Here is a 12,694-nt window from a genome sequence, read left to right on the forward strand (position 1 = left end):
GACAATTGTCGGTAGTTCGACGACAAAACATCAGACTTCCAACAAATTTAACCGTCAAAAACTTGTCATTGGTCTTTCCGACGATGCCATTGGCATAGGACTTTTGACGACTTTATGAACTCTTCCGACAGTGGCTATATTTGCTCCCTCGGCCAAAAAATAACACAGATTACCATCAGAATTCCGATGGATACCCTGTTTGCTCCTCGACGACAGTCTGACATGGAAGTGACATCGGATATACAACATCCTTGTTGGATGTTCTTTAGTTGTCATCTGAATTCCGACGTTATCAGATACTCTGGGTCCGATGGCTTTTTTGTCGATGCATGAAAGCATTGAACGAGTTCTACTTTTAAAAATTGCATAAAACATTTTTTATTTATTTGATTTAGTGTTATTTGCAAAAAAAGATTATCAATGATGTTTCCTTTCTCCAAGAATTGTCTAGGATCTTTCCGTTAGATAATATGTAACATCCAATGACTAAATCTTTTCTTTACAAATGCTTATTTTATTTTATTATCATTTGAGTGTGAATTATAATTTATATCTATGCGGTAGCAAAAGATACAAGATGAAGACTCGTGCACATGTCAATTTTGTAAAAGAAAGAAAACAAGCATTATCTTGAATGACATGGAAATAAGCTCATCAACTGCGTAGAAGAGAACAATTGGAGAAAAGCAGAGGACAGTGTTAAAGGGTGATAAATACATAGAGAGTATGCAATACAAATAAACAATGTCTGGAGTGTATGATGTGACATCTCTAATTTATGTTTGGAGGGATTAACTAGTTTTGGAGTTCTTGGGAAACCTATTGGGCAAGGCTTGGAGGAAATCAATGTGTTCATGCAAGGACCACCTTTTTTCTATTATGAGAATGATGCTTTTGCATCGAAGGATATTTGGAAGGCAATATTCGACAATTTCTATAGTGTGGAACTAGAGTTGGTAGACTCGGAGTACTTTTTGGCTTCTAGAAGACTAAGAGGTTATGTACACAATCTCGCAATAGAAGGGTGATTTCAAGCATTACCTCTCAAACTTTAAATACGCAAAACCCCCAGAATAGGATGCCCTCCAACTAGGTTTGACACTTTTGATTGATTTTCAGGGAGAGAGATATACAAAGCCTTTTTATCAAGAATTTGGAACAAATTGTTGGATTAGATACCATAAAACTTGGTTCCCTCCAACCTTGTCTGTAATTATTTTCTCTAGATTGCAGCTATAGGTTCTTCTTTGTCTCCTATTTCTAGATCTAAGCTATTGTATTGATTTCTAATTTTGTATCTTACTGTTTATGCTAAAAATTTGATATCTTTTAACCTAGTTTATTCACACACACTTTCCAACTTGATCTCTTAAAAAAGGAGTTATAGATCCCTCAAGTACTATCCTAAACTATGAGTTATTTTTGTAATTATGATGAGATGATCCACATATAAGAATAACTTTATTACATATCTACCATGTTGAATCTCCTCTCCATTAGCTTATCCATTCCTCTAGATTTTAAATGTATAACCTAAAAAAAGCTAGGGAGAGAAGGATGATGAATACTAAGAGGGGGGGGTGAATTAGTATGCCAAAAATCTCTACACTAAAACACTAACACAGTCTAAAGATAAACCGGTAAAGCAGTCTAACAGTTAGACCGGTTACCACACATGCAAACCAAAATGCAAATAAAGCATTCACCCACAAAAGCAATACAACCATAACACAAGATATTTGACGTGGAAACCCAACTGGGAAAAACCATGGTGAGATGGAACTCACAAGTCACTGTCTGTAGAATAGAAACTGGACCGGTTAAGGTCTTACAATGTTCTTCACCAGAACAGATCCTGTTAGGAATCTCAATCTCTGTTAGGAGATAAGTCCAATTAAAGACTACCTTGTTAGAGGATTTTAGATTCACATGTGTGAACCACCTTGTTAGAGGATTTTACAAAGGCTTTGAGGCCTACCCAGTTAAGGGCTACAGACTTGTTAAAGATGTGAGTAATCAACAAGTCTTTGATCTATCTAATAGCACAAACTGCTTGGTTAGATCCAGTATTGCTCACAGCTAATGCATTCCAGCATTACTTCAATCTTCTCTATCTCTCTCACAGTTACAACTTGATATTCTCAGATAAGATCGTTCTCAACTTCCACCTTAAAACCCTAGCTCGACATTAACCCTTTCAGGAACAACTTAAAACCTTAGACATGATGTCCTTTTAAATGAATCTGATTTCATGTTGGTCCAATAGGATTACATTACAATTTCCTAGGTTCAATGAATCTAGACATACTTAGTAACACGACACAAAAATCACCGTCAATGTGTTGACACCATCAAACAATCAGTGGATTGGTAACTCATTACAAAATGTCGGTTGGTAACTCATCACAGAGTATTACCAGTTCATACAAAATACCGGTTGCCGGTTTGACAAATATGAAGACTGGTAAGAATGTGTTGTGCTGCTTTGCTCCCTCATACCGCTTGGGATAAACGAATCGCTTGGGGTTGACATTCCGCTTCAGTTCGGGAAACACGTTCTGCAAAATCACCACTAGTCTAAAGACTAGAATACAACATACCTGTTGGAATAAATACCGGTTGAGCTTGAGCTCATACATATAAATGGGATCTCAATACAAGTGTGTGTCCATCAATGATAATCACAACATAAATAAACAAAAATGCCAACAATCTCCCCCTTTGGCATTGATGGCAACACTTAGGAAAATAAAATTTTGACATCTAAGTGTTTTACAACAAAAAATTGCCATTAACAAAATTGCTCCCCCTAAGCATATACACTATCCCTTAATCAACACAATGTATAGAAATTTTGCATATAGAGCACAATCATCAGAGCATATAGCATATATCAAAATTTCATAACCAGATGCTTCTCCCCCTGTGTCAGAAGATCAAAATTTTAAAACCAAAAACCAGATATACTTCTCCCCCTTTGCCAACAATGACAAAGTACCACTGAAAAACCCTGTTTCCATATATATATATATATATATATATATATAAGTTTATGACAATAATTAATAATAGCTGTCAAAAACTGATTTATAGTCCTACAAAAATTGTTTCATGGATAGAGACCAGGACTGAAGTAGGGAGGTTGCCACTTCCTTCTCTATTTGCATTTGGGATACCTGTTCCTCCATGGCATCTACTGTGCTCAGTTCCTGCGTGACTATCAGGGCATCCAAGTTTAGATAACACCTTTGAAGAATTTGCAGTCATGGAAGTAATACCAGCTGAAGCTCCTGCAAATCCCTAGACCATGTACTGATCTCTTGCTCTATCTTGGCTGACTGGATCTAGAACCGGTGAACGGTTTGCCCATATGCTGCAAAGGAATCATAAGGTGTCTTAAATGTGCCCAAGTAGGATTGTAAGTCCGTTTGAAGCTTTTTCTTCTTGGCTAGCACATCATTACAGAATAGATGAGGTTGATAGATTTTGCTGAGTAGCAAGTTTCCCTCATCCAAGGCATTCCTTATGTCCTTTTGATCTTTCAGCTGTTCAGTCCTAAGCTCATTCATCTTTTTCACTAGAGCAACATTAAGAGCCTTTTGGTGCTCTTTCTTGACATTGGCCTCTGCTGCTTCTTCCAGGCTCTACACCTGATCATCCACTATAGTACATAGTAGTTTGAGTTGTGCTAGGGATGATTCAGTGTCTGGAAGATTAGTACTAGGGATTAAACTGGTAAGTGTGTCTACAGCCGCCTGAATAATATCCTGTTCCTTTTTCGTGCAAATGACTTCAAGGCGCTCTTGGACAACCTTGATGCTCTGCATAAGCTTAGACTCACTTGCAGATTGGAGATCAATAGGACTCAAGATAGCAGTCGATTTGGCTTGGCTCTCGGTTGCCTTAGGAGTCTCCATCTGTGTGCTCTTCATTGCTTCAGCTGTCTTATCTGCTTCTTCCTTCTTTTCCCTCTCCTTCTCTTCTTTCTCTTTCTCTTCTCTCTTTTTCTTCTCTTCCTCTTCCATCTTCTTCTTGTCTTCCGCTTCTTTCTACTTCTGCTCTGCTTCTGCCTTCTTCTTTTCTTCCTCTTCCTTCTTCTTTTGTGCTTCTTTTTCCTTCTTCTTCTTCTCTTCCACTTCCTTCTTCTTCTTCTCTTCCTTTTCCTTCTTCTTCTTCTCTTCTTCTTCCTTCTTCTTCTTCTCTTCTTCTTCCTTCTTTCTCTTTTCTTCCTTATCCTCTTGTTCTTTCTTTTTCCTATCATCTTCTTGCTTCTTCTTTTCTTCATCTTTTCATTTCTCCTCTTCCTCTTTTCTCTTCTCTTCCTCTTTCTTCTTTTTCTCATCTTCATCCCTCTTCTTCTTCTCTTCTTGTTCCTTTTCCGCTTTGTGTGTGTGCTTACCCTGTTCACCGCCCTGTTCTGCTTGTTGCCCCTGTTCAGTTCCCTCAGAAGATATGTCCTGAGTGACATCTTCTATGTCCAGGGCATCGACATCAATAGTGTCGACCAATTCGACAACCGGGTTTCCTTCTTCATCAAAAACTTCATCCGGTTTGGATAAAACTAGTTCTTCTTCTACTTGAAGGTTGGTCATGCAAACTTTGTGAGCTTGAACGAAATGATGCATAGGTTGATGAGTGTCTTTTTCAACATCATCAATTCTTCCCTCTAATAGCTAGAGTCTTCTTCTCCTTGTGAAGAAGAGTCCTTTATTTTGATCCATTACATCAAATAATTCTGAATTTGAGAGGTCGGGAAAGTACTATGCAAAAAATTTCTCCCTAATCTCCTGTTCTTTTTCAATGGCAATTCACCATTTGTTATCTAATGCATTATATAATGAATCCAGTGCCTAAGATTTAATATCTGAAGGGGACCAGTCATTTTTACACAAATAAACAATAACTTCCTGTAATACTTCCTCTTTCTCCTCATCATTAAACTCATCATAGTAATCTATTAAATCATTAAGTATTTTTCTCCTAACATTCTTTACTGTCCTTTGACAATGTGTCAAAGGTTTGTATGAGGAGATATCAATATTTACTAGGGCAGATGTTGCTAGTTCATTCTTCTTCATCTTCTTTGTCTGTCTAGCCTTCTTTGGCTTTTCATCAGACTTGGTCTCTTCAGAGTCAGGCTCATTTGTCTTCATCTTCCTTTTTCTTTTGAAGACTATTTCTGGTGTTACCTCTAGTTTCTTCTTTGCCGGTGACTGCTTGGTCACTCTTGGAGTTGCAGTGGTAGCCGGTGTCGATGCTGCAGGCACTGCCTTTTCTTTCTTCGTAGCCGGTTCTTTACCTTTCTTAATTGATGGTTCTTCAGCTAGTGTAATCCTCTCCAAGTAGGTTCCGGTCCTTTTAGCATTTGGATCAAGAGGCGAGGCAATAAGGGTTGAGGCATACCCTTCCAGCATATCATACATAACTTCATAGCCCATTGGCTCTACATCTTCCATTCTTGGCTCAATAGCCTCCATTAAGCATTTGTCCACCTGAATGGTGAAACATATGTCATCTTCGTATTTCTTTACTATATCGCCTGAGATCCTTATCCTCTGGCTCATCTTCCTTTTGAACTCATCAAAATATTTGTTCAGTACATCAGGGTAACCGATTCTGATAGCTTGTATGCTTTCCTTGATCTATCTGGTTATCGGTTGGTCAGGAGACCATTGGACATCTCCTACTCCAGGAAAGTGGCCTTGGAAATAGAAGAACAACCCTATCAATAGTTGCCCAAACATAAACTTCAATGCATTGTCCTGTTTGATCACCTTTAGATTCAACAGGAGTTGCCTCTACATGTCGGTGCATAAGGCAAAAGATGCATCCTCTTTGATCATCTGGTAAGCGGCATTTACCGCTATAGCAGATACAGAATTAATCCTACTAGCTGAAAATGTTCTGTATCCAATCACCATGCAGGCATATTTCACTAGATCATCCTTGATAGGATTAACCGTCATACCCCATGAGTCACTTGTTGAAGTGGTGAGCTTGGTCATATTGGTTTTGCTTACCTTTCTTAGGGCTGGCACTTCCCCTATGTTGCAAAAATTGGTGACTGCATGAATTGCCTGAGGCGTGATATCATACATCCTCTCCAGGTACATCTTGTCACCATGGACTCTGCTCAAGATGATCCTTATGTGATCCTCCAAAAAATCTTCTAGAAAATATACTACATTATGGAGTTTCTTCCTCTCTAGAATGCTAAACTCCGGTTTGATCTTTTTGTTCTTTCCGTAAAATAAACCTAACTGAGTGTGAATAGCTAAAGTCCCTAGGTCTTCTATTTTGCAGTCAATATAATCAGCAATTCCATCTTCAACTATGACTCCAGCCAGAACTTGTGATAAAGCATTATATTTGGACTTCCTCTGAATAAAACTTTTCGACTCAATGGATGCACTAGAACTGGTATGAGATGCGGAAGCCATTGTTGAGTATTTTCAAGAACACGGAAAATACCTTTACAACGCAAATTTAGGGCTTCCTAATTTTGCTTCACTTCACTCTTCATTGGTTACCAAATCACCACTTTGAGTTCTCCACAACCTCTTGCAAACTGGATTTGAATCTCCTTCAAGATTTGTCAATTTCTTGAAATCTTAGCACAAATCGCCTTTTCTTCACTTCTGTACTTGAAAACTTTTCTTCGCTCGCAAACAGATAGTGAGAAATGATTTGAAATGTGCTTTTATACACTTCTCTCACCTACCACCATTAATGCTCCTCTATTAGGGTGAAAACCTTAATTTGCCTCCTTTATTGTTTCCAGTCTTCTACCAAGCGACAAGTATCACATACCAATTAAGGTCTTTTACCGGTGTAACCGGGGGTTCATAATCATTTAGCCGTTTTCTCCCCCTAAGCCTCTTTGGAGCTTAGTTTGCCGGTTCCAATATTTCCACACTAGGTGTAGAAATCAGTTCCTCTTCCAACATTGTTGGTTTCTTCCTCCAGGTTTTGTTCATGTCCACTTGAACAGTTTGAACATCAATTTCTCCTTCTTGAGTGACTAGTATATCATCATATATACTCTTTCCGCTTTTGCAAAATCTTGCAATGTGACCCGGTTTGTTGCAGTGATAGCAAACCAATCCAGGTGCTCTCCAAGGTCCATTATTCATGTTACCATTCTTCCTTCTGCATGTTATAGCAGTGTGACCATGACCATGACAAATCCAATAGTTTGCTCTCCATCCGGTTGCCACTTGATGGCCACCGCTTCTTGACTCATGATTGAAAACATTAAATCGGTTGTAGTTCCGGTTTACAAAAGGTTTAGTACCAGCTTCTTGGGTCCTCTGAGGATATCTTCCGGTGTTGTTCATCATAGACCTGCATTCATATGCTCTATGCCCAAACTTGTTGCATGCATAATAATGACCATTGAACTTATTGGATCTAGGTACATTGTTAATAAAGTAAGGAAAATTATTCTAGGCTTTGCTCCTACATACATTGGCAGTGTGTCCTTCTTTAAGACAGTTAAAGAAAACAGGTTTGAATTTTTGCTTACCTTTTCCTTTGAGTGCTGGTTGCTTCTTTGATGCTTCAGCGTTTGTTCCTAAGGATTCTCCTTCTTCATGTCCAGAGAAACCAAGGCCATTGGTATTCTTTGCCGGTCTAGATGACTCAAGCTTTTGCTCTAGCTTGACAGTACTTTTGCCAAACTTAGCAAGTATTTCCTTTGACTCAAAGAGTTCTTTGGAAATAGCAGTGTTTGTCTCCATTAGACTTGCATTTTCTGAGATGGCTATGTTCAGTTCTCCTTGCATGTCTTCTTTTTCCATTCTGCTCTCATGAAGGCGAGTAGTCAGTGCACTAATCTCTTGTTTCAACTTGGAGATCTCATGATCTCTATCCTTTATCCGATCTTCATCTTTTCTCTGGTTCTCAAGCTCTTGACTAAACTGAATAGTCAGTCCTTCCAACTCCTTTCTCAGGTTGGAGTTTGATTCATTCAACTTGTTTACTTTTTCTATCATGGCTTCCATATTAGCTTCATCTTCATAACTACTTTTAGATAGCTCCATCAGCTTTTCTGCATGTTCTCTTCTTTTTGCTTGAGATGCCTTCTATTTGACCATAAGATCATCATAGGCTTGCTTAGACTTAGTGAGCTATTGAGTAAGTTCCCTCATGGTGTATTCCCCCATATCTCTTTCCAAGTGGTTAAACTTATAGAAAGGTAGGCTCTGATACCAATTGATGAATACTAAGAGGGGGGGGTGAATTAGTATGCCAAAAATCTCTACACTAAAACACTTACACAGTCTAAAGATAAACCGGTAAAGTAGTCTAACAGTCAGACTAGTTACCACACATGCAAACCAAAATGCGAATAAAGCATTCACCCAAAAAAGCAATACAACCATAACACAAGATATTTGATGTGGAAACCCAACTGGGAAAAACCACGGTGAGATGGAGCTCACAAGTCACTATCTGCAGAATAGAAACCAGATTGGTTAAGGTCTTACAATGTTCTTCACCAGAACAGATCTTGTTAGGAATCTCAATCTCTGTTAGGAGATAAGTCTGATTAAAAACTACCTTGTTAGAGGATTTTAGATTCACATGTGTGAACCAACTTGTTAGAGGATTTTACAAAGGCTTTGAGGCCTACTCGGTTAAGAGCTACAGACTTGTCAAAGATGATAGTAATCAACAAGTGTTTGATCTATCTAATAGCACAAACTGCTTGGTTAGATCCAGTATTGCTCACAGCTAATGCATTCTAGCATTACTTCAGTCTTCTCTATCTCTCTCATAGTTACAACTTGATCTTCTCAGATAAGATCGTTCTCAACTTCCACCTTAAAACCCTAGCTCGACATTAACCCTTTCAGGAACAACTTAAAACCCTAGACATTATGTCCTTTTAAAGGAATCTGATTTCATGTCGGTCCAATAGGATTACATTACAATTTCCTAGGTTCAATGAATCTAGACATACTCAATAACATGACACAAAAAGCACTGTCAATGTGTCGGCACCATCAAACAATCGGTGGATTGGTAACTCATCACAAAATGTCAGTTGGTAACTCATCACAGAGTATTACCAGTTCATACAAAATACTAGTTGTCAGTTTGACAAAAATGAAGACTGGTAAGAATGTGTTGTGCCACTTTTCTCCCTTGTACCGCTTGGGATCAACGAACCTCTTGGGGTTGACATGCCGCTTCAGACTGGGAAACACATTCTGCAAAATCACCACTAGTCTAAAGACTAGAATACAACATACCAGTTGGAACAAATACCGGTTGAGCTTGAGCTCATACATATAAATGGGATCTCAATACAAGTGTGTGTCCATCAATGACAATCACAACATAAATAAACAAAAATGCCAACAAAGGAAACCTTGTTTGACACCAATATAACAACAAAAACACTTAGACATATAGTTTCTTGGTCTTATTTTAGCCTTGACTTGCTTATAAAACCTATTAATGACTACTCCAATTTTATCTAGAGCTTTTATTTCCTCCATCCTATTCCAAATATTTTCATGAGACACCATATCAAAGGCTTTTCTAAAATCCATAAGGTAACAATAATATTTTCCCCCTTGGGTACATCCCATATCTTCTCAATCAATTATATAAGGGGCAAAACAATGATCAATAGTGGAGTGTTTCAATCTAAAACCTACCTATCCCTCAGCCCTTTACACCTCTTTTCATTCTAACTACTATTTCCCCATTCAACCATACAAAAAGATTCCAAGAAGAGAATTAACCATAATAGTGCAATAATTTAAAGGATTGTTGATATCATTGTCTAATAGAGAGGGGTAACAACACTAGCCATCCAATACTCTAGTAAGCTCTCTTAAATTAAATTATCGAAGATGCATTGACATGAAGTCCAGGGACCCATATACCACATTTTAAATAATTTTCTTATAGCCTATCTATATCTTGGGTTTTCCCTTCTACAAGTCCTTTTATGTCTTGATTGATATTCTCAATAGAGAATAGCTCAATGGCTACATTTATTACTTGGGGGTTGTGTTTATCTTGATCACATTCATATAACAACTTTGGATACACAACCCATTGGGAATCTATGACTGCTATGATTTCCAATAGAAATTAGTTCTCCTCTTCTTACGATTTCACATGCCTTTCTTTTTTGAAAAATAATAGTTTTGATATTTTATTTGTCCATCCTAAATTCTCTTAGAACTTTCTTTTTGCCACTTTACACTTTTCATCACACCAAGGGTTTTCTAGAAAAGTTTTTTATTTCTCTTTTAGTTCTAGATCTTTTACATTCTCTTCAAGCCTTATGTAAAAAGAGAATAAATGTATTTTTTCTTTTTGCATGGCTCTCCATATAGGCTATATTTATCTCAAATTCATAGAAAAAACTTAAGGGCGGCTTTATAGGATTTATTATTTTATTAGGTCATGAATATTTTACCCTAGGAAGATTCCTTCTTTTGGATGAACTTGTTCATCTTCTTGTTTGATTGTGTAGATGTCAAGATTTACATATATTGGACCATGATCTTGTTCCACTTCTATAGTGTAGTTCCAAACCACTAACTCAAACTTCAGATATAATTATGTGAGTAAATAACATAGTCCACTACACTTTAACCATTGTAACTTTTTCAAGTGATGTTACCTTCCCATATTTTTATACCATTGTATGTGACCATGTTGCCTAAACTACATAGCCCCAATAATTCTGCCCCACATTGTGTAAAATTTCCAAAATTTGATTGCTCTCTTCCTCCAACTATAATAGATTATTTTTCTCTGTGTACTCATTTTTTTTAATTTAGGGCTTGAATTTTTATCATCCTTGCATTGAAGTTGCCTATTATTAATAGTTACCCTAATGGTAATAAAGACTAAAATTTCCTTGTTAAGTGATGCATAAGGGTCCTCACAAACTAGGTTCCTTTTCTTATATGACATCAAACCTTTTGGTGTAAAGTGTTGGAATTGGCCAAGAATCTAAAAGCACAATATGGCCTCCCACTTAGTGAAACCAAACTAACAAAAATAAAATCTCATATAATGAGAGAATAAAAATATACTATTAGAGCCTTGCATATATAGGCAAGGAAGAGGAGATAGGAAGCTATAACATAATGGTTGACTAACCCTCCAAAGATGAAGCACTTTTCTAGCCTAAATGACTTGTGTTCTAGAAAGTTACAAGTGTGCATGCACTAGGCATCTCAAATGATGACGCCACATGTCTCAACTACATGAGACGAGACAAAATCATGAAAAAAGCCTAATTAAACTTAAGCTAAGTGTGAATAGTTCAATCCTAGAAAGATGATAACTTAACTAGATATGTAAAGATACTATTTTCACTAACACCCCCTTTAAGTGAAACTTAGAGAGTAATGCATACAAAGAAGATGATAATGAGTCCCAACTACTAGGCCTTGTTAGGTACGGTCCATGAACAAATTTATCATAAATAGAGTAAATGAGTAAAAATAAGTGGGAAACAAAAAATCTTATCCATAAGAGAAATGATAAAATAAAATACACAAGTGAAGAAGATATGACATAGAAGGAAGGAATTATGATGACCTCTAAGGACTAATTATATCACTAAGTATAATAGATGTTCCTCTCATACGAGAGAGAAGAGAGAAGGTCTATGAGATCCCTCAATAAAATGAGAATGAAAGAATTTCATTTGAGTAAATTCTTCCTCACAAAACAAAGATGAGAAGAGAAACCATGCAACTTCCCCTCAAAGTGATACTTTTGGTGTTGATAAATGTCAGACACTAGAAGTTGAAGATGTTCCATCATTACTAAACAAAATTTCTCCCCATGAGAAGAACCTCTAAACTCTATAGTAGTGCAAGAAATATCATTAAACTCTCAATGATGTATAGCAAATTTTCAATTTGAAATTTTACAAACAAAGATTAAATATTCAGTATAAATGTCCTAATATGCTAGAAAATTGGTATCAATATCCTAGTGCAAAGAACCACTAGAATTTCTCATGGAAGCAATTATAGATTCAAATGTAGTAATAGGTGATGTGGGACATGGGATATTAATTCAAGCCATGAGGCTACATTATTCACCCCTAAATAATGGTATCTCACAATATGTCTTAGAAGTGTGATTGGATGCTTGCGCAAGTGTTGGATTAGAAGAATCTAGAAAGATAATTTCATCTATCATTCAAAGTTTTAATTGATGAAGTTCCCAAGAAAGTTTCAAATTATTAATTTTTATCAACATTCATTCATCTATGGTATCTTTTATTTCACACAATAATAACATTTGATTTTCCATGGTTTTAGATACATGATTTCAACCAACAAAATCAAAAGTAGAAATGAAGTGCAGGAAGAAATGTGGAAGTTCTCAAGAGATGATTCATGAAAGTACTTAAAAGAACAACTTAAGATACCCCTCTTGATTCAAGACCCCCCTAGAAAATTATTAGTGCTAATTGTAGCCCCCTGAGGATACGTGTGAGAAAAATCATAATGTTTGTTAAGTTTGGATGCAAATATCAACCATTTATAATGTATGATTATTTTAGAAAAATGGGCTACCCAAAACTAAAAATTACATGCAAATTTGGATTCCTTACAAATTTTTGATACTTGACAATAAAACGTTTGTGAAATTTTGATACTTAGGGTGAAAGTTATGCTCTATCAAAATTCACTGACCAATA

Source organism: Cryptomeria japonica, chromosome 4 (assembly GCF_030272615.1).
Source record: "Cryptomeria japonica chromosome 4, Sugi_1.0, whole genome shotgun sequence".
Classification (NCBI taxonomy): Eukaryota; Viridiplantae; Streptophyta; class Pinopsida; order Cupressales; family Cupressaceae; genus Cryptomeria; species Cryptomeria japonica.